Source organism: Larimichthys crocea, chromosome XVI (genome assembly GCF_000972845.2).
Source record: "Larimichthys crocea isolate SSNF chromosome XVI, L_crocea_2.0, whole genome shotgun sequence".
In the NCBI taxonomy this organism is placed as follows: Eukaryota; Metazoa; Chordata; class Actinopteri; family Sciaenidae; genus Larimichthys; species Larimichthys crocea.
Window position 1 is genome coordinate 15,324,393 of NC_040026.1, and position 25,600 is coordinate 15,349,992.

General features: G+C 41.1%; 1 protein-coding gene and 1 long non-coding RNA gene across 2 annotated transcripts in view; one reads left to right on the top strand and one right to left on the bottom strand.

Moving 5' to 3' along the window:
- Positions 1-24,486, bottom strand: part of ptprea (protein tyrosine phosphatase receptor type Ea) — a 51,274-nt gene extending 26,788 nt beyond the window's left edge. Inside the window, exon 1 of the mRNA XM_010737848.3 lies at positions 24,374-24,486. The gene's annotated coding sequence lies outside the window, so the exon portion shown is untranslated. The remainder of the gene's footprint in view (positions 1-24,373) is intronic.
- On the top strand, positions 32-8,237 carry LOC113747827 (uncharacterized). Its single transcript, XR_003463918.1, has 3 exons — positions 32-935; positions 1,329-1,424; positions 8,000-8,237. It is a non-coding gene; the product is annotated as an uncharacterized LOC113747827 (long non-coding RNA).
- Positions 24,487-25,600: the final 1,114 nt, after the last annotated feature.

A 25,600-nucleotide genomic window follows, 5' to 3' on the forward strand; every position in this document is an offset into this window, starting at 1 on the left:
TAGTCAGGAGTTTTTTTTTTTTGGGGAACTTTTACAGAGCGCCTGCGATGCAAATTAATCTCCCAAATCCAGCAGCCAACTCCTAGTGTGCATCACTTTGTATCCAGAGAAACCTCATTTAAAAACTACCAAAAAAAATATGCATCAGCCCAGATTAGGACTTTAACATAAAGCCTCTTTCTGTCTCATTACCAGCAAATTTATTTTGATCCCAAAGAGAGTTAGATATGTCGCATGTGTTTTTTTTTTTTTACTATTTCTATTTGTATGAGAATATACTGCAGCACATACTGTGCTTAAGCTGTAGTAGCAATGGCAGGTTGGTGCCATCTAATATATAATCCTTGCTATTACCCACGGGAGGCCAGAAAGGAGGGTATGTGAGGCGGGAGGAGGGTGTGAGAAAAAAAAAAAACAGGACAAGGAGCAAAATTTATCTACCTGGGAACGCTGAGCAGCCAAAGAATCTGGAGGTTTTCATGCGGAAACCTTGTAAGTACAGGTTTTACACTCAATTAAAAGGATTGTGGGTAAAAAAAACTTAAATGTGCCGATAACGTTCGTAAAAATATTTCCAGAACTGCACAAACTACAAGCTTGGAAGTCTTAATTTCTCTGCTCCTGCAACTTTGACATATTGGAGATACAAGATTTTCACCTGCCAGCGGCAGGGAGCATGGCGAGTGGTTGCTATGGCGACTCTCTCGTCTAGCCGAGCAGAGGGGACATGTAAAAAGGGGGGTTTGCTCTCTCTCTCTCTCTCTGCCTTTCCATGTTTCTCTTTTTCTAGGCTGTAGCCATAAATAAATGGACACATCTCCTACAGCCCCTCTTCCCCTCCGGAGCTCAATGAAAACAGGCAGTCAACATTCACTATGTGACATCCTGGAAAATGAGGTGTCGTGCTTGAGGATTTCCATGACAGCCAAATCATGGTACGAGTCTGTGCTCAGAAGGCAGATACAGTGGAATATATATATGTATAAAAAAAAGACAAAGATTGTATCGTTAATCCTGCTAATAATAGTTGTGTACATGTACAATGTACACCTGAATTCCTGGAAAGCGCTCTGAGGGAGTATTGCAAATCACATATCATCTAAAAGTTCATAAATAAATAACACGAGGTCTGACAGTGTGGAATCAGATCAAGTAAACTATTGAATAATAGAAGAACCTCCCTGTAATGCAATCGGATGCAGAGCATCACGCTCGACAGCATCAGAGGGAAACATAGGGAGTGCTGTGAGAGCGGCTGAATGCAGAATACCATCTGTATGTGTAAAACCTTGTTATTTTCCTGTGTGTGTGTGTGTGTGTTTGTGTAGCAGAAGAAGCTGTAGTTCATCTAAACAGGGTCACCAGCGTCGACTGTGCTGCTGCAGCGACAGTCCCAGCCGACGGGTACTGGATGCTTAAAAAAGGTGAGATAGCTGAGAGAGAGAAAAAAAAAATCCGTTACAACTGGTTTTTACCTGCCAACATGAACTTCCCCAGGTTGTGCCCTGAAGGTGAACTGACTCATTCAAACAACAATGCCCACCTCAACGGCCTTTCCTACACCATTTCTTATCATTATTAAAAAATAACTAAGTTCCCTATCTTTTCTAAGCTAAAACAACACAGGCTTTATTGTGTTTATTTGAGCGAAGCAGGAGTGCCATAACTTACATTATGTGGTGAACAAAGCTGCCCACGGTGACTGTCTACAGCTGTGAATGTATCACTTCCTCACAGTCATACACCACAGTGATTACCACAGTGCATGTGATAAACGCTATATAAATTTGTTGTATTGACTTGATGCTACACTGATGTATAATCAGATGACTGGTGTCTTTGTCATTTCTAATCTACGCCCTGTATGTCTGTTCTCACATTATGTAACTATGTATGATCATCCACGAGAAGTACATAACATTTTATGGCTCCACCAACTATTTCACTGATTTTCGTAAAACTGGATCATATTTTATGGAGAAAATGTTTCTGGTTTCCCTCTGATGTTCTCCAACGTCTCAGCATCAACTCGTAATTTACAGTTTTTCCATTTGTTTGACTGCCCAGACTGTGAGCTCAAAGCATCGAGGTAGTATTAATGTATGTATTCCTAGAGTTTTGGAACACTGGGAAGAGGAGGTTTTTAGTCCTAGGAGGTGGGGAGTGGAGCCAGTGTCGTGCCAGAACTGGAGCTGGACTAGTGTGCAATGTAACCGGGCTCAGCAGCCTCTATATACATAATAATGACAGAGATGAAAAGATCGAAGAGAACATTGATGGAAGAAGCTAAGAGAGAAAATCAGAGATTGAACAAGCAAGAAGCTGCCGGACAAGTGTAAATCTTGGACTGACTTTTAGTTGTTGGCGAGAGCTTGGTGAAATAAAAGACTGAAAGACAGACGCCAAGCTGGGCTTCTTGCTGTTGGACTAGTAAGTAGCTGGCTGCTATGTCTTGTGTCGATTGATGTGTGTCGATGTGTGTCAATTTGCTAGTTTTTGAGTGAGTGCAGTCTAAATCACAGAAGTACCAATTGCTACGCAGAGATGCTTTAAGCTCCCTCACATATCTTCAGACAGGCTAATAAACATGGAGTGCAAAAACACATGCATTCATATTATCATGAATTACATGAGGTGGAAATTTGTGCCACGTTCAAAAAGAACAGACATGGCTGAAGAGTTTTCACAGCAGCATAACACTTACAGACAGCACAACGAAATGACAAATCATCTCTGGCACTGCCTCAGATCTTTGCTCTCTGGAAGGCCAAATGCAAGGTCTGTGTGTGCATGTGTGTGTGTGTGTGCGCAGCAACTTCAGAGTTGTATTTTCTGTATATAACCTTTCTGGAGTGTCAAACATGTGAACAGCTGCAGACTCAAAAACACATAGTTTTACTAAAATCCTCACACGGCTGCCATTTCCTCCGACAAGACCCTAAGCTCAGCTGAAGAGACATAGAACCAAGGTGACGAATGTCAGCCCAGAGACAGATGGACAGCTCATACACACCTATATACACACAGATACACAAACTTGGCCTCTTTGACTCACCCACCTCTCCAGGGTTGTGGTCAATCAGATTAGAGCTACATACCAAGATCTCCGAGCGCACCAGCACAAATCCATTTACAGAGATAAGCTTTGAGGGCAAACCAGCGCCAGAGAAAAAGAAAGAGAGAGAGAGAGAGAGAGAGAGCGCGATGTCACTTCACCCACTGAGGAGCCATCTGAGTCACTATCGGCTCCAGCATCAGTCCAGCACAACACTGTGTTTACAGATGTAATGTTTGACCAGCCGCTGAGTGTCATTCCCAAAAATACAAAAAGGTTCTGGACGTCCCCAGTGGGGCAGAAGATAAATTTCAGGGGTCATGAGATGAGTAGCAGGACAGGAAATCAGACAAAATTAGTTTTCTTATGAATTCCTGGATAGTTACTGCAGTAATTTAAAAAATATGATACAATATGTGTTGAGGGGCTGCAGTTAAATGCTGTTTTTCTTCTTGGGAAACAGAAAATATGAAACTATGCTGCATAATGGAAAATAATAAGATGCACAATAATATGGTGGTGTTAAATTTTTATAAGGCTTTAATTAGAATAGAGCAGCAGCAGTCTAGCACCTGCTTTACCACGTCAGTCCTAGAGAGATATAAAAGGCAGGGAAATGGTGAGGCTCTGTTGTGATTTATGGTGTTTACAGGCCAGCCTGAAAGAGACAAAATCAGCCCAAGATGAAAACTGCCGCAGCAGAAATTATAATAAATGGCACTGCAGGAGAGAAATGCATGTATGTGGACTTTATGCTTCTGTGATCAAACCCGAATAGAGCAGTGTCCCTGATGAGCCGTCCACACTTTGTGAGCTTAATGTTCCAGAGCGAGAGGACAGAAGGCAACAGGGAGTCTGGTTTTGTTAGCTGAGACTCCCTCGCCTGTCCACCTCACCTCCAAACACACCGTTTGTATCTTGGCATTCAGGTCTGCTGAGCACCGTTGAGTGGCTCTAAGCCAAGACAAGCAGGATGTGAGTGTGATAATATCATATAGCATGTCTTCTAAACTTGGCAATCCCTGTTATAATCAAATGTGGAAAATTTCCTAAAGGACCCAGACAGGACTAGATAATTTGCAGACAGACTGTGTATGTGGCAGACTACATCAATAGGGTTATTCATTTAGTGGTTTGCTAAATGAGAACCTTGATTTAATACTCACCTGTGGCTCTCTCAGATCAATAACCAATAGAGTGCTGAAATAAGCCTCGGCAATGAAGGAAATGTCCAAAGTCCTTCAAGAATATAAGTGAGAAACCGCTGCTGAGGTCAAAGCCAATGACTCCTAGGTGGTTTGAAAATATATTCAGACTCTAACATTTCCCTTTTCTTGTGTATTATTACACACTTCTAACATTTCTTATTACTGTCGAGGTCGGTCAGTCAATCCACCACTTTTGTCCAGACTGAGGCATGTCTTCCAATAACTACAGGAAAGATTTGCCATGAAATTTAGCTCAGACATTTGTGATCCCTCAGAGGATGGATTCATCCTGACTTTGGTGATCCCCTGACTTTTCATTTATGGTCATCAGCATGTCAGCGTTTTCACTCATCTTGAGAAATAATCTGACTAACTGAAAACGGATCGGAACAAAAATTTTGCGCAGACATTCGATTCGATTCCCAGGCAATGTATCATAATTACTTTGATGACTTTTCCTCCAGTAAAATGTCTTATCTGTTGGGTGGATTGCCATGAAATTTGTTACAGACATTCATGTCCCCCTCAGGATGAACTCGAATAAAAATTATTTGGTGAGGACTTTTTATAAAGTGCTCACTGAGGACTTACTATTGTTTTGTTTGGAGGTAACTGCCAATAATTGCATGCTAATGTTTTAAACTAAGATAAAAAAACATAAACATTATACCTGCTTTAACATCGGCATGTTGGCATTGTCTTATGAGTATGCTGATGTTAGCATTTAGCTCAATGAGACTTGACCACTGACAGTGTAAAGAATGGACAGAGTATGCATGACATCACCTACAGTTTAAGTTAATTCTGCATAACTTTAAGCCAAAATATAAATTAAACAGGCAATCAGGCAAGGTATCCTTAGTACAGTTGTCATGAACGGGGAAATTAGCTATAGAGACCAAAACTGTTTTTTGCACCAGGCTGTAAACATGTTTATTTGGACATTTTAACATTGAGGCTTAGGAGATTGACTCATTCTGTAGCCAGCCTCAAGTGGACGTTTGAGGAACTGCAGTTTTGGCATTTCCACATTGGCGTCAGCCTTGCAGAGGTTGCCACTTGCACTTGACTAATATATGCATTTCATTAATTACTGAATGTCCAGTGGTCTCGGGTTTGTTTACTCTTTTGGCTGGCATATAAAGATATTCATTGTATTGTCCTTCTGCTACACACCTGACTTATAGGTTTGCATTTGATTCTGTAAGACTTTTTTTTTTTTTACAACAATAATAAAAAAGGATCAGTTGACCCAGACAGGACTTACAGCTGGCCTTAAAAAAAATCCTCAGTTCGTCATAACAGCAGCACGTAAGAACAGACATTATTCAGCTTTCCATCACACAGTCCAATACACTTTGCCTCAGTGGTGGTGTTTCTCTTCCCTTTCTCCTCCTCTTACATCCTTTCCCAAAGCTTATGCTCCCAGGCACCTGGGATCAGCTCAGACAGAACGGGGTTAGGATTAAACAAGTCCCCAGCTGAAGATTCCCAGCTACACTTAAACTCCATGAACTCCACCTGGTAAATATTAATGACGGAGAAATAGTGGGATTCCATGACAAAGAATGGGGGGAGGGAGAAACAAACACATCTCTACACATAGGCAGTTACACAACATCCTCTAATACACAGAAATAGACTGACATTAATGGGCATGTAAGAAACATGTACACCCACACAAAGAGGGGGGAAAAACTTGGATTTCTCGAGCTATCTGTGTGTATATCTGGCTACAGCCCAAGGCTACATGTCTTGTCTGTCTGCACAACCTTGTCTGGGAACGAAGATGTTTCACACGTTGGAGAGAGAGCCATGAACGCCTCCGCTACTTTCACAGGGAACTGCCAAAAGTAGGAACCAGGGTGTGAAATCATCAAAGATGTAGCTGTGAAGCAATATGTAATAATGCTCTTTTACAGGAATGGGTTTATTTATCCGCTTCAGATTATTGTAACACAGAGGTCAAACTGTCTGTTGGATGATTACCACATACAGTACATCAACAAAAAGACATGGTTGAGACTTTAAGCTTGGCTCTGGAGGATTCTCTTACTGTACGCTGTGACTAATAAAACACAAAACAACCCCACTGTCCCTTGTGTCCATGAATGCAACATCATATGGCTGCTGGTCAGAGGAACTCTTTCACGTCTTTGTGACTGTATGAAAGTGACTCAGAAGTCTCGCTGTCCACAAGCAGGAAAAGAAACAGCTTAGATCATATCCTGTGTGAGCTGTGTTTTACAGCCAAACACGGGGGGTATAAAATTAGCTGGACTGTGTGAACTGGAGAAAGGGTAGAGATAGAGAGCAAAAGGACAGCCTCAACCCCCCTACACACACACATGAAAAAGAAAGACAGAAAGTATAAAGGAAAGGGAACAAGTTGGAGCCTTAAGAGGAAAATCTCTGGGTGCACCGTCTTCCTGTCAAAATGTGACAGTTCTCGCTGTACTAACACAGATGTCCTCATTTGCTCAACGCTGGCTCAGTTGTGTGGAATATTAAGACAGATTGGAGAAGGAAATGGCCCACTAAAATGCATATTTGTGAGCTATAACTTTTACCGTGGGTGTGTCTCATACCCATAAGCCAAGTAATAGTTTTTGTAATATGACTCATTTTATAATAAATATTTAAGCCAAGAGTGAAATGCTAAATTTATCAAATTCCCGTTTCCTGTGTGAGGCACCTGCATTAGCATGTAAGCATGCTTTGATAGCATTCATCTCAATTTACAACTGAGACCTTCCAGAATTCAGTTTCAGATTTGTCATAGAGTCATTTGGAGCAGTAAACTAAAAGTAGTTTTGCAAAAACGTGTTTGCGAGTACTTGAACAATACAATAACAGATTGTTTTGGCCACTTGGGGGCAGCAGAAACAATCCGTAAACACAACATTGACATATCGTCACCTTTTAAGTGGGTTTATCAAAACAGAAAACTTATGCACCGGAAAAGAGGGCAACTGCAAAATTCTCAGTACGTTTGTCATTATGAACGACCCCTATCACATGGGCTACAACAGGAAGTAAGAGCTCATAGGAAGAACGCCCTGTAAACTTAAATCAACAGGATATGGATGATTTACAGGGTAACATCCACAACACTCAGGAGCAGTCACAAGCCACGCCTTGAAATAAGGTCCTCGAACCTCTTTGTATCTTTCTCTTCAAAAGGCATCACTTCAGCTGATCTCCAGGCAGTGCTTTGCATGTGAGTAAATACTGTAATCTAGTCATCAGATAGAGGGAAACTTGCCTCTCCCACCCTACCCTCCTTCCAGGAAGTAGTTGTATAAATACTCTGCTGTGTTAATGCCTGACGTGTAACGTGAAACACACTGAAGGCCACTTGCTGCAGCTTTGGAGGGCAAAAGGATCAGATTTTCAGGGCTGGCGGCAGATGCTCCAACCACAAATTTCGATATTTCTAAAAAAGAAATTTACGATGAAATTACAGCTCTTGCTGCAGTTATGCTGTGCATTTTGCGATCAGGCCCACGAGAATTCAGCCGCGCTCTTCAGAGCACAGTATTACTGTCTGCCACACTTCAAACAATATCAAAACCAGGATTTCTTCTTGGATTGCAAATTATCCAGGGTCTCAGATTACCGATGCAAACCCCATGGTGTGTTATTTTAATCTATTTCCTCGCAGTTACAGCGACCCATAGGGAAATCATGATTCTGAGAAAAGCCCTGCTGTAATACTGTAATACTACTTTAACAGGTAACAGGAAATTGGCCATTCAGCACATCATCTACAGTAGCTGCTCCAGTCAGCCAACGGACTGATGGATGGCAAGTCACACTCAAGCTGCGACACCATTGATTTTCTACATATACAACCCAAGACTGCTGATTCAAGATAATGTTACGTTTTTAAAAGGCTTCGCTGTGACATTGCGATGATAAATTTAGGCCATGAAACTGATAAATGAGCCCGGGCAACATTGACAGTTAAGATTTATTTCTAGGGCATTGATGTATTTTTCCGAATGATGTACATTATTTATAGTTTATTGTTTAATGTGTACTTAAATTTCTGGTGCAGTATCGAGACAAACCTGTTCGAGAAATTAAATGTTGTCTTTGTTGTAATAAACATATAACTGTCACAACTGTCTAATCAGTCAAATACTGTACATCCAGTGAACCATAGTGCCATTTCATGACATTTCACAATATTTACCACATCACAGTTCATCACGATGATATAAGCTGAGGCACTTTGTGATTTTGTTGTTAGCCTCCATTGATCCGAAATGTCGATGCTCTTCTTACCCTTTGTCTGTAAATCACACTAGAGCTACAGTAAATATTACCGTGTTCAGCTCAAGCGATATTCTTCTGCTCACGCTTAGTCAGCAGAAGACACCATCTTTTTCTCCACCACAACATTTTTTTGAAAGCTGTGACACATCCGAAAAACGGCAGCATAATGTCTGCTTAGACACAGTTGTTGGGCTGGATGGCAGTACACTGGAAATAAAAGTTGCAAACGAAAAGGGAGAAGTAGAATAATAAAAAGAAAGCCTGTTAGAGATGTTGAAATCTTGCATGCTCTGTCTGTCTGGCAAAGCTTTGGGGTATTTTGCCTTTTATTTGATAGTAGACAGGAAACATGGCGAAACAGACTGGTGGTTATGACATACATCAACTACTACTACATCATCCTTTCGACCTGAAGAAGCAACGGCTCCAGATGTCCAAGCTTCTCACCGTATCTCAAAGGTTCAGCTCGGCCACCTGGCGGAGGACCCACATTTCGGCCATTTGCATCTGCAATCTCATTCTTTTGGTACCTACCCAAAGCTCTTGACAATAGGTGAGGGTTGGAAGTAGATGGACTGGAAAATCGAGAGCCTTGCCTTCCGGCACAGCCGTTTCGGTACTCCACTGTTTATCGGCAGAGAACCATGGCCATAAGACTTAGTCTAAGGTCATCATGTGGAAGGATCTCATGAAATCAACTTGAAATCCATGCCAACAGTTGGCTTAGCATGGACACAATCTTAATGCTAGCTCCAGCTCGTATCAGTCTTAGCCATCACTGAAGGGATTAAAGGTTTGGCGGGTTGTCAGAGTGTCATGCTACCTGTCATGGTGATTACTGATCTGGATTGTTGGAAAGAGCTGTAAACAAAAGGCTCATGTGCGCAGCTCTGAGGAGAGGAGATAAGAAGATGTAGGAGGCGGAGTTCTGGTGGAGGAGGGGAGGGTTACTGATCATTGTGCCAAACTAGCAGCTGTGTGATGGATTTCACACACATCTACTCATCTACCTCTGCATCCTTTTGTGCCGAACAAAGAGCAAAAGAACCCAGTACCAAGTGCACGCAGTAGAGGATCAACATTTCGCCATTCATGTCATTTGCCCCCGCTGCATGTCACGCATGGGCGAGCAAATACACCCCCGTGGTCCTTCAGCGCGCTCAGCACAGGCATGCAATTATTGTGTTTGTCAGCCACACTGGTCTCTGGTGTCTATATGTTCAGGAATGGCAAAGGCAGTTAGGAAAGCTGGTTGAATTCAACATGAATCCATTGATATAGCTGACAAATCCAGCAACATGACAGCCCTGCATTGTCCATGCCGGTATCAGACAAGTGCAGCATCTTGGCATACATGGCAGACCAAATCTGAACAGGATATTGCATCCCTCGTGACATAAGCCGTAAGCAACCCCCTTCATTTTTAGAATCAGTGACATTACACAAACAGAGATGCCATGTCAGCCTCTCCGGAGGGTCAGAAATGTGCGGATTAGACTGTCATTAATACTGAATCTGGATTATAGCAATCCTGAGGCAGCTCTCTACAGCTACAGATTACTTCTATCCCAGCTACAGCGAAGAAAGACAATGGCACTTTTTGTTCCCCCCAGAACTGACAGTACCGCACAGTAACAAAGGAGGACTCATTTCTAATAGGGTCAGGAGTGATTAGACAAACGGCAGGCCTGGCAGCCCATTGAGAGGCCCAAGATCCCTCAGAATCCCCCAGAATCAGACTGGATTTGTCAGATTACAACCTCACCAACTCCAATTAGCCTATTAGTGTAGTTAAATGTTATAAAATGGGTTAAAATGGCAATATAGCCTACAAGAAAATAACTTTTGAAGATATTCAATAAATATATGGCCCTGTAGAGAAAACAGATTCCGATCATATATCAGGGTTACAAGTAGCACTTTACTGTGATAAACAAATGGCACCCAACTGTCTAAGACCTCTTTGCATGACTTATGACATCCGCATAGCCATTATGGCTGTTGTGAGTGCACTTTTGTGTATTGATGTATTATTTACTAGCTTTACTAGTCAAACAAAAAACATGCCATAAATATCAGTCGACTTATCGACTTATTTTGTAATAACTTCAAGTCAATGCGTGTTGGTCTCCTTCTATCTCAGCTGATTTTTAAATAAGTCTAATAGAGTGATTTATAAAAAAAAAACATTCTCATGTCTTCAAGCTGAATCTGAACAGTAGAGATTAATATTATTTCAGGTATTAACATCCATCTTGCGACATTAAAGAAACAATGTTTCTTTAGCATTCCTTCATTCACAATTTATGTTATTTTTTCAAAAGGAGAAGGGAACAAATTCAAAGGAATGACACAAAGTAGAGACAGAGAGAGAATCAGTGGGAGTTACTATAAACAAGAAGTGAAGAGAGGAAAATCTGAAGACTGAGGGGGCGTCAGGGAGAGGAAGAAAGAATGAGAGGGAATACAGATCAGCCAGCGTGACCTGTCCTTGCCCCACAAAAACAAATGACATCAGAGTAGCTGCCAATCAGCTGACGTGACTCAGAGAGAGGCTGTTAGAATTCACTCCAGCTTTTTTCTAACACTTAATAATGTACATTATTCATAGTTTATTGTTAAATGTGTACTTTCATTTCTAGTTCAGTATCGAGACAAACGCTGGTTTTCCTGTTTGAGAAATTAAATGTTGTCTTTGTTGTAATAAACATATAACCGTCACAACTGTCAAATACTGTATACCAGTGAACCATTTAGTGACATTTCACAATATTTACCACATCACAGTTCATCACGATGATGTAAGCTGAGGCACTTTGTGATTTTGTTGTTAGCCTCCAATGATCCGAAATGTCGATGCTCTTCTTACCCTTTGTCTGTAAATCACACTAGAGCTACAGTAAATATTACTGTGCTCAACTCAAGCGATATTCTTCTGCTCACACTCGTCAGCAGAAGACACCATCTTTTTCTCTCCGTCTCACATGTTTTTTGGAAGCCATGACACATTTCGAAAAACGGCAGCATAATGTCTGCTTAGACACAGTTGTTGCGCTGGATGGCAGTACACTGGAAATAAAAGTTGCACACTCCAGCTTTTTTTTTCTGACACTTTGCCATAACTCTATTAAAAGGAGGAAGAACTGCTCACTGCAATCCCACTATGGATTAGTGAGACACTCTTCGCCAATGATTCTTCATGTAAAGTGATTCTCCAAGACACCCCAATCTAATTTAATTGCAGACATATTAGAGGGAATCAGTTCAGAGGGGCAAATTTAAAAGCACTGTGACTGATATGACTTGCTGTAATTAACTTAATGAGATGCATCTTCGGTGACAAGGCATAAACCATTTCTAACGACAGTGCTACAGGCGATCTCATTGACCGCCATTTGAAAGCCAACAATCTCATCATGTCTTTATTGAGTGGAATTACGACTCCTCATCAAAGCAAACAATATTGTGAACCTACGGACTGCACTTGTGTAAATTAAATATGAGGAATCAAACAGGATTCATTAAACGCCTTCCCCAAACAGCTATTGTCATCATCATCATAGCTTGGCAACCATAACTAAGCATGGCAGGCCTGTCAAACTTTGGATCTTATCTCTTACATATTTGCTAAAGACATTGCTTAGACCACGTCGTCAAAGCCTTTTGTCTTGTAATTTTAAAACTGAAGTGTACTGATTGAAAATATGATAACAAATCAAGTGCATAGTCATCAAATGCATGGTTAAGAACATTAAAGAAGAAATGAGAGCCCTGCTTTATTTCTGTTTGAAATCAGGAGCCCAGGTTATTAAAAAAAGCATATAAACAATAACTTAGTGAACAAATTTAGTTTCATTCTGAACTTTGTGTTCTGAATTGAATTGAATAACTTTATGTTATTCAATTTTAAATCTTTAGATTTGCAATATAGCCCTAAACACTAAATGTGTGCACTGAACATTTTAATGTTGTCTATGTGAAAGAATTCAAGTTTTGTATTCGTTTTAGAATTTAGGAGATCGATGCACTCGAGGGCATCATACACCGAAGAGAGTAGACAGGAAATCATTTCAAATCTGGTGAGTGTCCGAAGGTCAAAAGCAGATTGTGTCCTGCTAATAAACCCCTCTACTGTTTCAGAACGATGATTTCAACACCTTGCTTAATAATATATTTCTATCTCAAGGTAGACAGACACTAATTTAAATACTAAAACATAGACGGGAGCCTTAAGAGATACTGCAGGCCTTCCTGCTATGGCACTGAACTAGCCTGTTAAAGCTGCTTTTCCTGCGCTCAAAGTCAAACATAAAACCTGTGATTTCTGCATCTGTATTCAGTGTGAAACAACATAATTAAATGCTACATGTCTACCTCAATTCATTATGATGCCAGAAACAGGATTACTGATTATCTGACACACGTAACACACAGCTGTTAATTAATGCAAGGCCGGTGCCTGCAACGACATGTGGTCAGTTCTAAACCAGACCTAAAGTGTTTTATTCCTCTTAAACATCACTCTGATACTTGGTGCAACTACCAACTATTTATCTCTTCTAATATATATTTCCTATAAATGTCCTAGAGCCCAACACAATGTCTTCAAATAGCTTGTTTTGTCGGACTAATAGTCCAAACCAAATAAGATTCAATTTACAAGCAGCCTTTCCTCTCACTGGAGAGGATAGAAGCAGCAATTATTTAAGCAATACCATAATTTGGGCTATGATTAATCAGCTCAAAGGTAAATATTAATAATAAGAAATTGGGGCAGCGCCTATGTAGGCTTCCCCCTCCTCTCTACATCACAGCATGCATCACACCACCACGACATAAACCCAAACAAATTAGTTCATAACCCAAATGTAACAATGCCGGCCCACCCATGTCATCTCTGGCAACCACTGCTTTAAGGAGACCCCTGCCGCCATCACACCAGCAGGATCCGAAGGAGACTTAATTGAACACATGCAAATGAAAGACGTGTTAAAAATTCCTCTTCATCATGGGGGGTGGGGGGGTGCATTTTGGCACCAGAAACTGTTAGTTCCCTGTGTTTCATCTTTCCCAGTTGTGCTTGTGGTTGTAGTTTAAAGTGAAATATACACCCACCCCCTCTTTTCTCTCCCTCTTCCTTCTTTCACTTCATTTCCCCTCCACGGCTTACAGCCAACCCCCTCTACGTATTTCCACAATAACCAATTACAGGCACAGGAATGCACAGTGAAATGTGTGGCCCGGAGCATGTTGGTTTTATATCAGACGCCACACTGATATGATAGTAACAACATGGGTGGGGATACTAGAAAAACATCCCCTCTGCTTCACCTTCCCCATATTTTTGGAGTTCATGGAAAATGACAGCCATAGAGGCGACTCGTAGTATCAAGCTACCGCCGGCAGACTAATGAAAACAATCAAGCGGAGCCGCGGGAGTTCTGGCTGTTTTCAGGACAAAAGTGCAATTGCACCGAAGGACCAACTGCTCACTGATGCAGCCACACATGAAAAACAGCGAGGAGCTTGAACTGAGCATGATGAAAATGGACTCCAACTAGTCTGCACTAATGAGTTTTTGCCTTGAGACTGAAGGCATCTCTCTAGTTAACTAAGCGGCTAACTAGTCCCCTGCTGTGGCCCAGCTGCTGAATGTGATAGTACAGCAATGAATTGATGCAGTAGCACCAGAGCCTTTTATATATTTCCTGTTGTAGTACAGCCAAGTAGGACAGGCATCACTGATGGCTCAGTGCTTGGATTTGCTTTAAAATGCTGCCTAGGACTCAACATTTGTCTCGAATCAAATACAACTCAGCGTTACAAAATAGGTCCCTGTTTGGAGACAAAATCCCAGCATGCTGCACTTCAAACAAAGCCAGCGGTCCTTGCGTCTACTGTCTGCCTCCTCATCTTACACTGGTTCATCCCAGGCAGTCATAAAAGACTGCAAATGAGGGAGTGTCTTCGTGTGTTCAGAGAGCAAGGCGTTTTCCCCTCTCCAGGGAGGACAGATCTGATGATCAGATCCTTTCCTGTCTCCTTGTTGAGCCCCTCTCCACAGCAAACAGAGGGGGTATTTTTCTCATGTCAGCCATGTGTCACACTCTGCTGCCCACCACTTTTGATAAAAAGGCCCGGAGACATTGCACTGGTGAAAAAAGAAGGTGCACATAGAAATGTGGAAGAAATTAGACAGATGTATGCATCCCAACACAGATTTTAGGAAACGTTCTGTGCAGCAATGCCAATCAGCGGATACAGGTAACGCTACATAAAATGCGTATCACCTTTTGAATACTTTAAACTACAAAGACATGACAGCAGAGCAGGCGAGGAGGAAGTTGTGTGATTTATTAATGAAAGCAACACGGATACACAAATGAGGCCATCCAGCGTGGCTGGTTTTCTAAAGCGTCCGTGTAATTTCTACTAGGATAACAAATTAGTCAGTGTGCAAAGACACACCACATGGAGCAGCCCCACAGGGGACGCAGACTCTGAGCATTAAAAATACATATCCCATAATGTATATTTGTCTTCAGTTTCAACCCCAGATGCAGAGAGAGGATGAAAGCAGGGTGGAAGACAATTTGAACTATTCCTAGTTCACCAGCAGTAAAATAGACGTTTGTGTGAAGAGCCACCCACAGACTAGGCTGGGCCTACATAGAGAAACACTGTGTGATATTCAGCCCTTGGACTCATCATTATTATGACTGCCGTGATCTCTAACCTCATTTGCCTCCATGTCTCGGTTCTCTAGGAACAGCAACTCAGGGTTTTATAGATGGCGTCCCTTGATCACTGTTCCCCCTTAGCTGACACACAACTATCTCACTGTACGAGGTGACATGAAACAGGGAGGCCCAGGGGATGGAGTGGGCGGATGTAAGGAAACTAGGCTGTAAGCACATGTTGCTCAACTATCATCACCATATGTAGCGAGCGCTATATCGCCAAGAATTCCGGTGAAATAATGAAAGGGGGTTTTAACAGCTTCAGAGTAAATCACAACCACTTCCTTTACATCCAAGTTTGAGGGGGATGATTGTCTACTCTCATTTCCAACAGATCTTCTTCAGAATAAAGAACAAGCTCAGTAAAGCGGTAACAAATAGAACACGTTCTACTTCTTAAACTCTCTGTGCGAGCTTTAGCGTGAGACAGTATGGCTTAAATAACTTCACATAACAAGGCAAAAAAATTCTATAACCATAATTTTTTCATTGTTCAACAATTCCTGCTCGTAAAATCTGAATTTCACAAACAGAGATTGGTTTAAACTGGAGTTTTAAACTAGTACTGGATTAGTTCATGAGTCAAAAGCGGCAATATCAATTTGTATCATTTGTTCGTTCTAGTTTCTCCAATTTGAGGATTTGCTGCTTTATGTCTGTTTATGTTTTTTATGAAAACATAGTTATTCCATTTATGTCATGTCATGTCATTGCTAATAGATGTCCCTAAATTTACTCACACTGGACGTTTAATTGAGAAAACACTCCAAAAAACGAACAAATTAAATGAAAAACTAACAAACTAACTACGAAAACAAAAGTTATTTTGCTGCCCTAGTTTAAACTAACTTCCCCCAAAACTTTATGTTCCTATACACCAAAAGGTTGCTGTGTTTTGTGCTGACCACCATCATTTACAGTAAACAATGTCTCCTTGCCACAAGTGCATAAAAACCTTGAGAAAATGAAGGAAAATGCAAATGAGCTGCTGATTATGCACCCTCTAAGAAACACAAGAACACTAAAACTACAGAGCAGTTTCACACAGATTTTGGTGTTACTGATGTTTAATTTTTTTTACCAATACTCCTTTATATCTACACCTTTTTCTGGAACAGTATAAACTGAATAACAATGAGCCGTACATAAAGAATATGGCGTTGTCCTCCAATTAATAGTTCTCACTTCTGTAAAAACACTAAATAGCTCTTCATGGTTGAATCTCTGCCGGCATCAAAGCAGACTGTAATTATGGCAAACAAATATCCCACCATTGTAAGTTGAATGGTGTGGATCTGGCATTGTCTCCGTCTGAGCGCAAAAAAAAAAAAAAAGGCTTTGGCAGCGTTCAGACCAGTGTTATTGTCAACAGCGTGCTTTCCCAGTGGGAAAACATATTGTACGACCAAATGCTACAACGATTAGCAACATACAGCATAGTTTGGTTTGGTGAATTTGCATGAAAAAATAAAAGACAGCATGTACAGTGCAGTTTTGACCTGTGACCGGTTGTTTCATACATAACACGGAGCTGCAAAGAGCAAATGTTTCGCAGGACTTATAGATTAGATCTGCAGAGCTGAAGGTCAGCGTGACAAAGTCATGTTGTGGCGAGTGTTTTCTTACATGGATGAATCAATCTAGTCTCCCCGAGAGGACCAGGCCTACTCAAAATTATTATTGATGACTATGAGATGGTGATTTGTTTTCTGATGGGAAATAATTTAACCGATGACACATGTCAAGGACTTTTTAGCTGTGAGATATGAGGACGCTGACATCTGGATAATGTCTTTGATCAGTATTATAAAAATGGAACGCCCTGTTAATCAAACAGCATCGTTACAGCAGCCGTGGGAAGTCGGAGTACACATTGAAGTGCAATAGTGCAGTATGTAAATGTGCATCATTATAAACAGTTTCAACAAACACTTTTGTTATCGTCTGCGGTTTCTACTCGCTGTAGATAAGTAATGTGGTCACTTTGTCCAGTTACTGTCATCATGCATCACAGAGATGAGTCCAGCGATGTGACCGGCTGAGAGTGTGTTAAATTACCACACCCTCTGGTCAATGTTCAACTTCACTGAATGCGTTAGAACTTTGTGCTTCTGCACAACCCAAAATAGCACGTGCACCTAAGCCCCATAGCGCTTTGCGTCAATTAAAATAGCAGCTACCACGTACAGCTGAGGCTGTACACAGCGACGCTTTGAGCTCAATGCTCACACTGGCAATGCTCATGTTCGGCAGGTATACGCTCAGTGTGTTTAGTATGGAGTATAAATGGAGTATAAAACTCAGCTGAGGCTGGTGTCAATGGTTTTGCAGGTCATAAACAAAATTACAGGACACATTTAAATCTGACCTGATGATGGTGCAAGATAAATGTTGACATCCATCCAAAAGTCGCAGAGGCAATTTCAGTCAAACGCCCAAAATATTATCTAGTAGATTGCTTGAGATCAAATTTATTAGGATACCATAATAAAGACAGATCTGTTACATTCTGTTCTGTTGGGCTTCATCACTTAAATCAGCCCCCGCATGAGGCCAAATACTGTATATTGTATACTTTTCCTGCTTATCCTTACACCTCTATGAGTCTGGGTTTGTTAAACCACATCCTCTGATAGTTGTGCAGTATCATCACATAACAGAAGCTGAAATTACATCTTTAAACACTGACAGGAATCCAATATGATAAAGCATGTTCAAGGTTCATCTCCTCATTTCATTTCCAACATACTGCATGATCCAGACTGCCTTTAACCTTGGTCATTTATATCATCCTGGACAGCTCTGATTATCATCCCATACATTTGCCCTTTCTGGTGCTCGTCTGAGCCTTACATGCCTATCAGCATGCAGGGCATGTCAGCTAACCCCTGACTGTGGGCTCACTGCTGCATCTAACTGTGCTCATTTAGATACATTCAGCACAGTAAAAAAAAAAAAAAGCCTCAACACTATAAAGCTTTCCAAAGAGTCACATGTTAAAAAGTGGTTTTAATCAAATAGATCTGAAACTGCTTGACACGCCACATCCTTTTTAGCTCAACACAAAAAGTGAGACATTGAATTAATGCATGTCGCTGTCACTGCGGGCATTTGTGATGTGATCAGCACAGTTTTAATAATTACAAGCCTCAGGAATGCTGATGTTAAAAGCGACCTCGGAGCAGATAGGATTTTGAGTGAATAAAATAGTAGAACAGTGTACTTTCTGCATGCCTATGTGTTAAAATGATTGTTCTGTATTTATTTGACATCGGGATCAAATAAAATAAGCAGCCCTTTTGAATTAGCCTATTGTACTTGTGTGAAAATGTTTATTGGAGTTATTCCAGTGTAGTCATACTGCATCGTATTACTAAAAAAACACAATGAAAATATTGAAGAGCTGACATGATGATCACACACAACTCCCTGTGTAGCAGCCTTCAGAGAATGAATAGGAAATGGGCTGCTTTAGTGAGCATCCATTATTCATTAAGCACTGTACTCCTCCATGTCAACAACCTTTGTAGTGACACAGCCAAACCATTATTTCCTCTTTCTCCCTCTCTATCTTACTTCACTCTTTCTTTCTAATCAAGTCATACCCAGCCTCCATCTCATACACGATCAGCATCAAAGTTCTGAAGAGCCTATAAACGCTAAAACATCCAACAAAACACTTCAACAATCCAGACGTATTTTGATGTCAGACAGTTAAAAGACTATCTGACACTAACATTTCAGTGAAGGCGGTAGCCTGAGCTGCAGCTGACTGTTGTGTCATTTTATGGAGGTGCATGAAAAAAAAATCAACACGTGCTGAAATACTACACAGGAGGGGGGGGGGAGTAAATTTATTACATGCATGCAGAGACTGAAATAAGTCACGAGAGACCTTGATGCATCTCAAGCCACGCTTCAGAGTTTATGGTGCTGCAGATATGAGAGGAGATAATCACCCTTTCTATATGCACCATCGCTATGTGAGATACAGCCACACACACGCCTGCTGCTTTTGGAATCAATTAAAAGCCACTTTACATCTTTGCATCCGAGCAAGAACATTCAAGTTTAATACTGTTTGAGAGGGATACACACAACGATCTAACAAACATCCTTTAGCTTCATCTTTTTCTTCTTGGCTGTCAGAGCGATATTAACCATGTTCTCACCCACTGGGCTGCCCTTTTGTTTTGCACAGAAATCCTAATATTTGTTTTTCCTAGTCATTCATTCATTCAGATAAAATAAAGTGGGTTGAAACATGTTTTCAGCCAGAGCTGGAGATGTTTGCTTTCACTTGAGTTAAAAATCAGGCCACATAGCACACGGAGTTAATCTCTTCTGGGCTCCACCCGGCTTTCCCTGAGCAGGTCACCAAATTAGGTTGCCATATTTTGGCCTAAAAAACAAGTCATAGCTGAATCTAATATGAGTTATCGTGTTAAAATCACATCTGTTGACAAGCCGCCCCCACAAAACAGCTGACGTTAAGTAAGGGATTGTGTGATTAAAACAAATGAGGTCTGGCAGTCCAATGCCCTTTTTTTTGCTATTTGTACAAGCTAAACACAGACAAAAACACATAGATCTTAAAAGGTTTTCAACAATGCATTTTCTTCCTTTGGAGACTCATAAAACAACTGCAAGGTCACCGCTCAATCTCCCAAAGCATGTCTTTTAAGAGCTTTGTGGTGTACTTTGTAATGCACTCGTGTAGCCACTGACAGAAATACAATAGAGAAACTATGTGTTGCCTAGAGGAGGGAATACACCCATATTACTACTGGGAAGCTGTTGTGGAGTGACATCATGCAGTACTTCCCAGGGCCATATTCTTTTATTAAAACCAGAAGGGCTTAACCTGGTGGTTCCCAACCTGGGGTCTGAGAGGCCCCAAGTGGTCACAAGATAAATCTGAGGAGGTCGCAAGCTGATTACAGGGACAAAGAAATGTTTCTGTTGCATAAATTATGTTTAATTGTTCTGACTTTTGAATACTGGACACACAGGCAGAGACAAAAAAAATTCCCTTTGGTTCAACTGCTCACAATTCAGGCCATAACCTTTAATGAGGGGTCAAGTTGCTTCATTTTAAAGGGGCCACAAGCATTTATTTTCCTTGTCATCCCCTGGATTTAAATTTACAACAGCAACTTACCTATTGTAATATTTCAAATTCCAATGTTGCAATGAGAAAACAATAGTTAACTCCAGCTGATCATAGTGAAAATGATTCATATATGATTCTAGTGTGTGAGACATCATCAAATGTCTTTTTTCCCCCCCTGAGCAACAGTCATACACCCCAAATATAAGCTGTAAGTGAGTTGTAAGCTATAAGTTCTCACATTTGACCCAGAGTTATCGTTTTTTGCTCTAGTTGACTCCTCAATCAATAATAAGATAAACTTTATTGATCGCACACTGTGGAAATTTACTTTTTACAGCAGCTCGCGATAAAACACAACACAAAAAGTGTGATGGATGAGAAAATACATAAATAGGAAGAAAAAAATTAACTAATAGAAATAGAAAATGAGAAGTATATTCACCTTGAATACACACATGGTGTGTAGCAATGTGTTAAATAGAAAGACTGCCTCTGAAGATGGAGTAAAAGGAGGTAGTTGCACAGTGTAAATATCAGACAAGTGGTAACAAAGGTCAGACAAATGTTTTGTAACACTATTTTGTAAGACAGCTTGATTTCATTCTAACTTTTCAAAAATACTATATGCCACATGTGCTCGATCTTACCGTTATCTCACAGGAGCGACTTACAATGCCTCGTTTGAACAGATGGTGGGTGAATTCTGACGCATTTGAAAAAGGGAGAACCTTGATCTCTGTCCAGCTGTTTCAATGCTGCTGCGGCTCAGCTGAGTCTTAAACACAGCTGATGGCAAACAAACACACAACTCTGCACAGATTTGAGTTTGTACGTATATACAGATCACAAGCTGCAGCACTGTGTATAACTTGCCTACCCCTGCAGCAGCAACAGCAGTGCTGGCCTAGAGTGTAACGCAGATGAGGTGACGGTGTGTGTGTGTGTGTGTGTGTGTGTGTGTGTGTGTGTGTGTTGGTGAATGAGAGGGAGGGCTGCAGGTAGCAGTTTGCACAGCTGTGGCCATGTGTTTAACAGGGCCTCCTCTGATGGAGACACACCCTCTATGTGTCACAAAGGTCCCACCTCACTGTCAGGCTTCGGGGCTTTCCGGATAGTACCAAAGACTTCCAAGCAGGAAGCAGTACACCACTCACATGCTCTGTTTCTGCTTTCCATGGTTTTGTTGCCGTCACTGTTGCTGTTTTCAGCCACACTTTTTTGTTTCTGTTTAAATACAAGGCAAATATCTAACACAAGCTGTACAACTTCCTCCGGCAACCCCTCCCATAGGAGAGCTTGCCTGGTTGAAGTGAGGGTTAATTTTTTTCATCTCCTCACCATGCATGACTTATAGTATGTTTTATCATTACTAAATCATTTAAGCACCATGCCAAAATCCAAAGGCAGACTGCAGGGTTTGCATTCTGCAGCACTAGCCACAAGCACAAACAAGTCTACGGTTGCAACACACTGCAGCTTAATGTGCTTTAGCAAGCGTCCACTCAAGGCAAGCAGGAAAATAACACGTTGGATACAAATGCTGTTTCTTACTTCACTGCCTAATTCATGAGCCGCTCTCCCAAGGCCGGGGCTACAACCGTTTTCTGCCGGCAAATATCTCACAAGTTCTGGGTCAGCTCGGGCTCATCCCTAATTGCAGAGACTTTATACCAATTAGTTCCTTCTCCGCCTGTTTGAGGAAAAAAAAAAAGCATACCTTCAAGCAGAGTGTAGTTAATGCAGCCGCAGCCTCAGAGAGAGCACAGCACAGCGTGTAGTCTCACTGTGGCGGCTCAAAGTTAGAATCTGAGTATTTCCAAAGACTTGGAGAGAGGTGGTAGATAGACAGAGGGGTGGGCGAGCTGCGGGGATTAACTCCAGGCTGGTAATTTGAGGTTTATACCCAGCAAGCTGTTAGAAAACTTCAGGTGTGCACAACTCGTTCCTCTCTCCACCTCGCTGTGGATTTCATTAATCACCACATCTGTTCATTTTTCACACAGCACGCCCACGCTCAAGCAACAAGCACTTCACAATCCTTCCAATTGCCATTTTACAGTTCTAACTATAGCAAAACACAAGAAAAGAACATCTTGGCAATGTGTTCAACGGCAATTATATGTAGGTTGAAAATAGCTACTGCATGAACCTGCTGAGAGAGACACGAGTACAAACATTCTCATCTTTGGCGAATTAGTTCTCCCAGTGAAATCTATCGTCGCACATGATATGCAGCTGGTGTTCTCTACATTTGGATTATGCCAGAGTCTTAACCAGGTGTATTTCATTGCAGGTTTCATGAACATTAATGCGCTGAAAGCCAAATCAATCTGCAGACAAGCACTCAGCAGTCAAATGTCATTTCTCCCTGCATCCTTACACGGTCTCATTTGTCTTGTTGAGCAATGTCTATTTTCTTATTTCATAGCGTCCCCATTAGCTTAATCCCATACTGTGTAACTGAGACTGAATCTAAAGTTTGACTAGTTTAATGCAGCCAGATGTGTTGTGATGAATCTGGAAAAAGCTCCCGTGTCTGTGTGTGTTTTATGAGGTTGGTTTTGGGCCAGGGAAAAAGAAAAAAAAAAAAAAAGACTACTGACCTCTGCTCACTTGGCAGGATGGACACGTTCTGAGTATTAAAGTGAGACTGAGGAGAAGTCCGGAAATGAAAGGAGAGGAGCAGAATGGATCAACGGTACCATACAGACAGAGAGGGAGAAATCTACCAAACCCATGTTTTTGGCTTTGTTAGGATTTTGTCAGCAGTTGAAATTTTCGGAAAAAAAATGATAAAATATATCAAAATTATTTTATTTCCAGAAGGTAAATTCAAATTTGTCTCTGTTGATGCTCGAGGCTGCTCAGTCTGCAGTGCAGTCAGACAGACTGAGAGATTTATTAGAAGTGATATAGCAGCAGAGTCTCACTGGCATTAATGAACTTAGCTCATTGTCCAGCAATGTTGCCACATTATGCAGCCACAGCACAGCATTTCATCCTCAGAATCTGTCCATACAGCTCTGATACGTGATAACAAAAGCATGCAGACAATTAGTGTCACTATGGTTGATGTCTGAATTAAAGTCTTCTCAGGAGTATATGCTGTCAAAGCCCATTTCTCTTGTTAATGGTCAGTGGAGCACAATCTCAACAGCGCTGTGGTTCATTTAACTTTTCATTTCCACAGTCCAATTAGACAAATGTCAGACGTGTTACAGCGGTTCACCTCCACCACTCCCTTTTACACAGCACCATGCTATAGACAATCTGCTCCAGGGATGTTGAGCTGTTGCTGACCCTGACCTCTGACCTTCCCAAGGTGGGGGGGATTAATATTACATCCAATGATTATTACATTACAAATTAGACATAATTACAATGTATGCAGCCAACACTACATTTAGCAACGAGTCAGGAAAGAGACCTCCTTGAGTAACAAGTCTTAGCAGATCCATCCATGATATTGAGTACCAACACAGCCTCTGTTCACCGACATGTTGAAACTGGCTCAGCCCACATAGAAGCAGCCTGCTAACCGAATATGAAGGAAAAAATGATCATCTTAGTCATTTGATGCAAAGGGCAAGCAGTACAGATAAACGAGGGGAGATCAGCACAGAAACTCCAAGCGCCTGTTTCATTAACCCACATTGACGCACCGGGGTTGACTTGAGTCGCTGCAGGTTGTCAAACGCAGGGCAACCCAGAATTTAAAGCACACCATAAACATCGCGGGTTAAGCGAGGATTGCCACATTAAAAGCTGAATGCGCACCTGAAATGGACGTTTCATGTGTGGGGAAAGAAAAAGAAAAAATCAACCGTGCGCTGCTGTGCGTAACGGACAGGTAACAACGGCGGCGCTGTATGGTGACTGAAAAAAAAAAAAAGAAAATTGACGTTTCCAACGCGACAGATTAAGTGTCAAGATGCAAAAGAGGGCGTGATGAAATAAAGTAAACCTGCTTACTCACCTCGATGGTGCCAACATTAAAGTCCCGAGCCCAGATTGTCTTGGAAAAGGCGAGGCGATGCTTCAGTGTTGCCGCCTGTCACCCGGGAAGGAGGAGTTTGTGTTTACTCCAACAAAACAGAGCTGGATGTCGGCGAGCACACGGATCCTGTCCCCTGTTTGGCGAAGAGAGGGAGCCACAGTCTGGCCACATATTTTATTACATGTGTGCTTCCTTACAATAAGACACGGAGACAGCCAGTCTAAGCTGTCTTTTGTTTTATGGAGTAAAACTTTGGGTTATTATTGTTCAAAAACACACAGATAATTATAATTAGAATACATTTTATACAAGAATTACATTTTTATTTTTATTTTTTTGTAAAGAAATATGTTTAAAAAACAACAACATCACAGTGGCAATGTATATAAAACACACACACACACACACACACACATATATATATATATATATATATATATTATATTTAGAGCTTTAAGGGAGATTTCATTTTAAATAAACGTGAAATTCTAAATATAAACCTGTTGCTTAAGTTATGACGTTCTTCCTAACTCATTTACAGTTAGAGATAACAAAAGCAAAAACAGATCCTCTTGATTGCTTCTTATCCACCATCACCAGGAAGTCCTGAAGCTTTATACTTTATACTTTATACTCATTTTGTGCCATAAATCAGTAGCACCAACTAGGTGATATGTGGCATGAACCCACAGTTAAAGGACAGAGGAGCATACTAGTTTTTATTATGAATTTCCTCCTTTTTTATGTTATTGTTTGTATGAATAAGTCTTATTGTGAACCGGACATATCCTCATATCTTCTGTGAAATCATCATTTGTGTGTCATTGGTGACACATATATTCCTCTTCCAGTAACTTTTCTTAAGTTAGATCAGTAAATAATTAACCTGCATTATGTTTTATGACCCTACAGTTTCAAGGACAGGACTTTGAATCCCAGACTGTCAAAACACACAAAGTGCGTGTGTGTTTGTGAAAACTAGACAACTGTTACTAAAAGTGTCTTTTCAAATGTCTTGATTTGTCCAGCTGAGCTCAATATAAACCTAAACATTTTTCACAACCTTTGTTACGCGTTTATACAAAAGATATCTGAGACCAGACATATCTCAGTTATGGGAAACTGGTGTCCCTACCATGACAACCAGCTCTATCTTTTCCTTTCAAACCAAAGGTCACAGCCATAATTGAGAAATTTTATGACCAG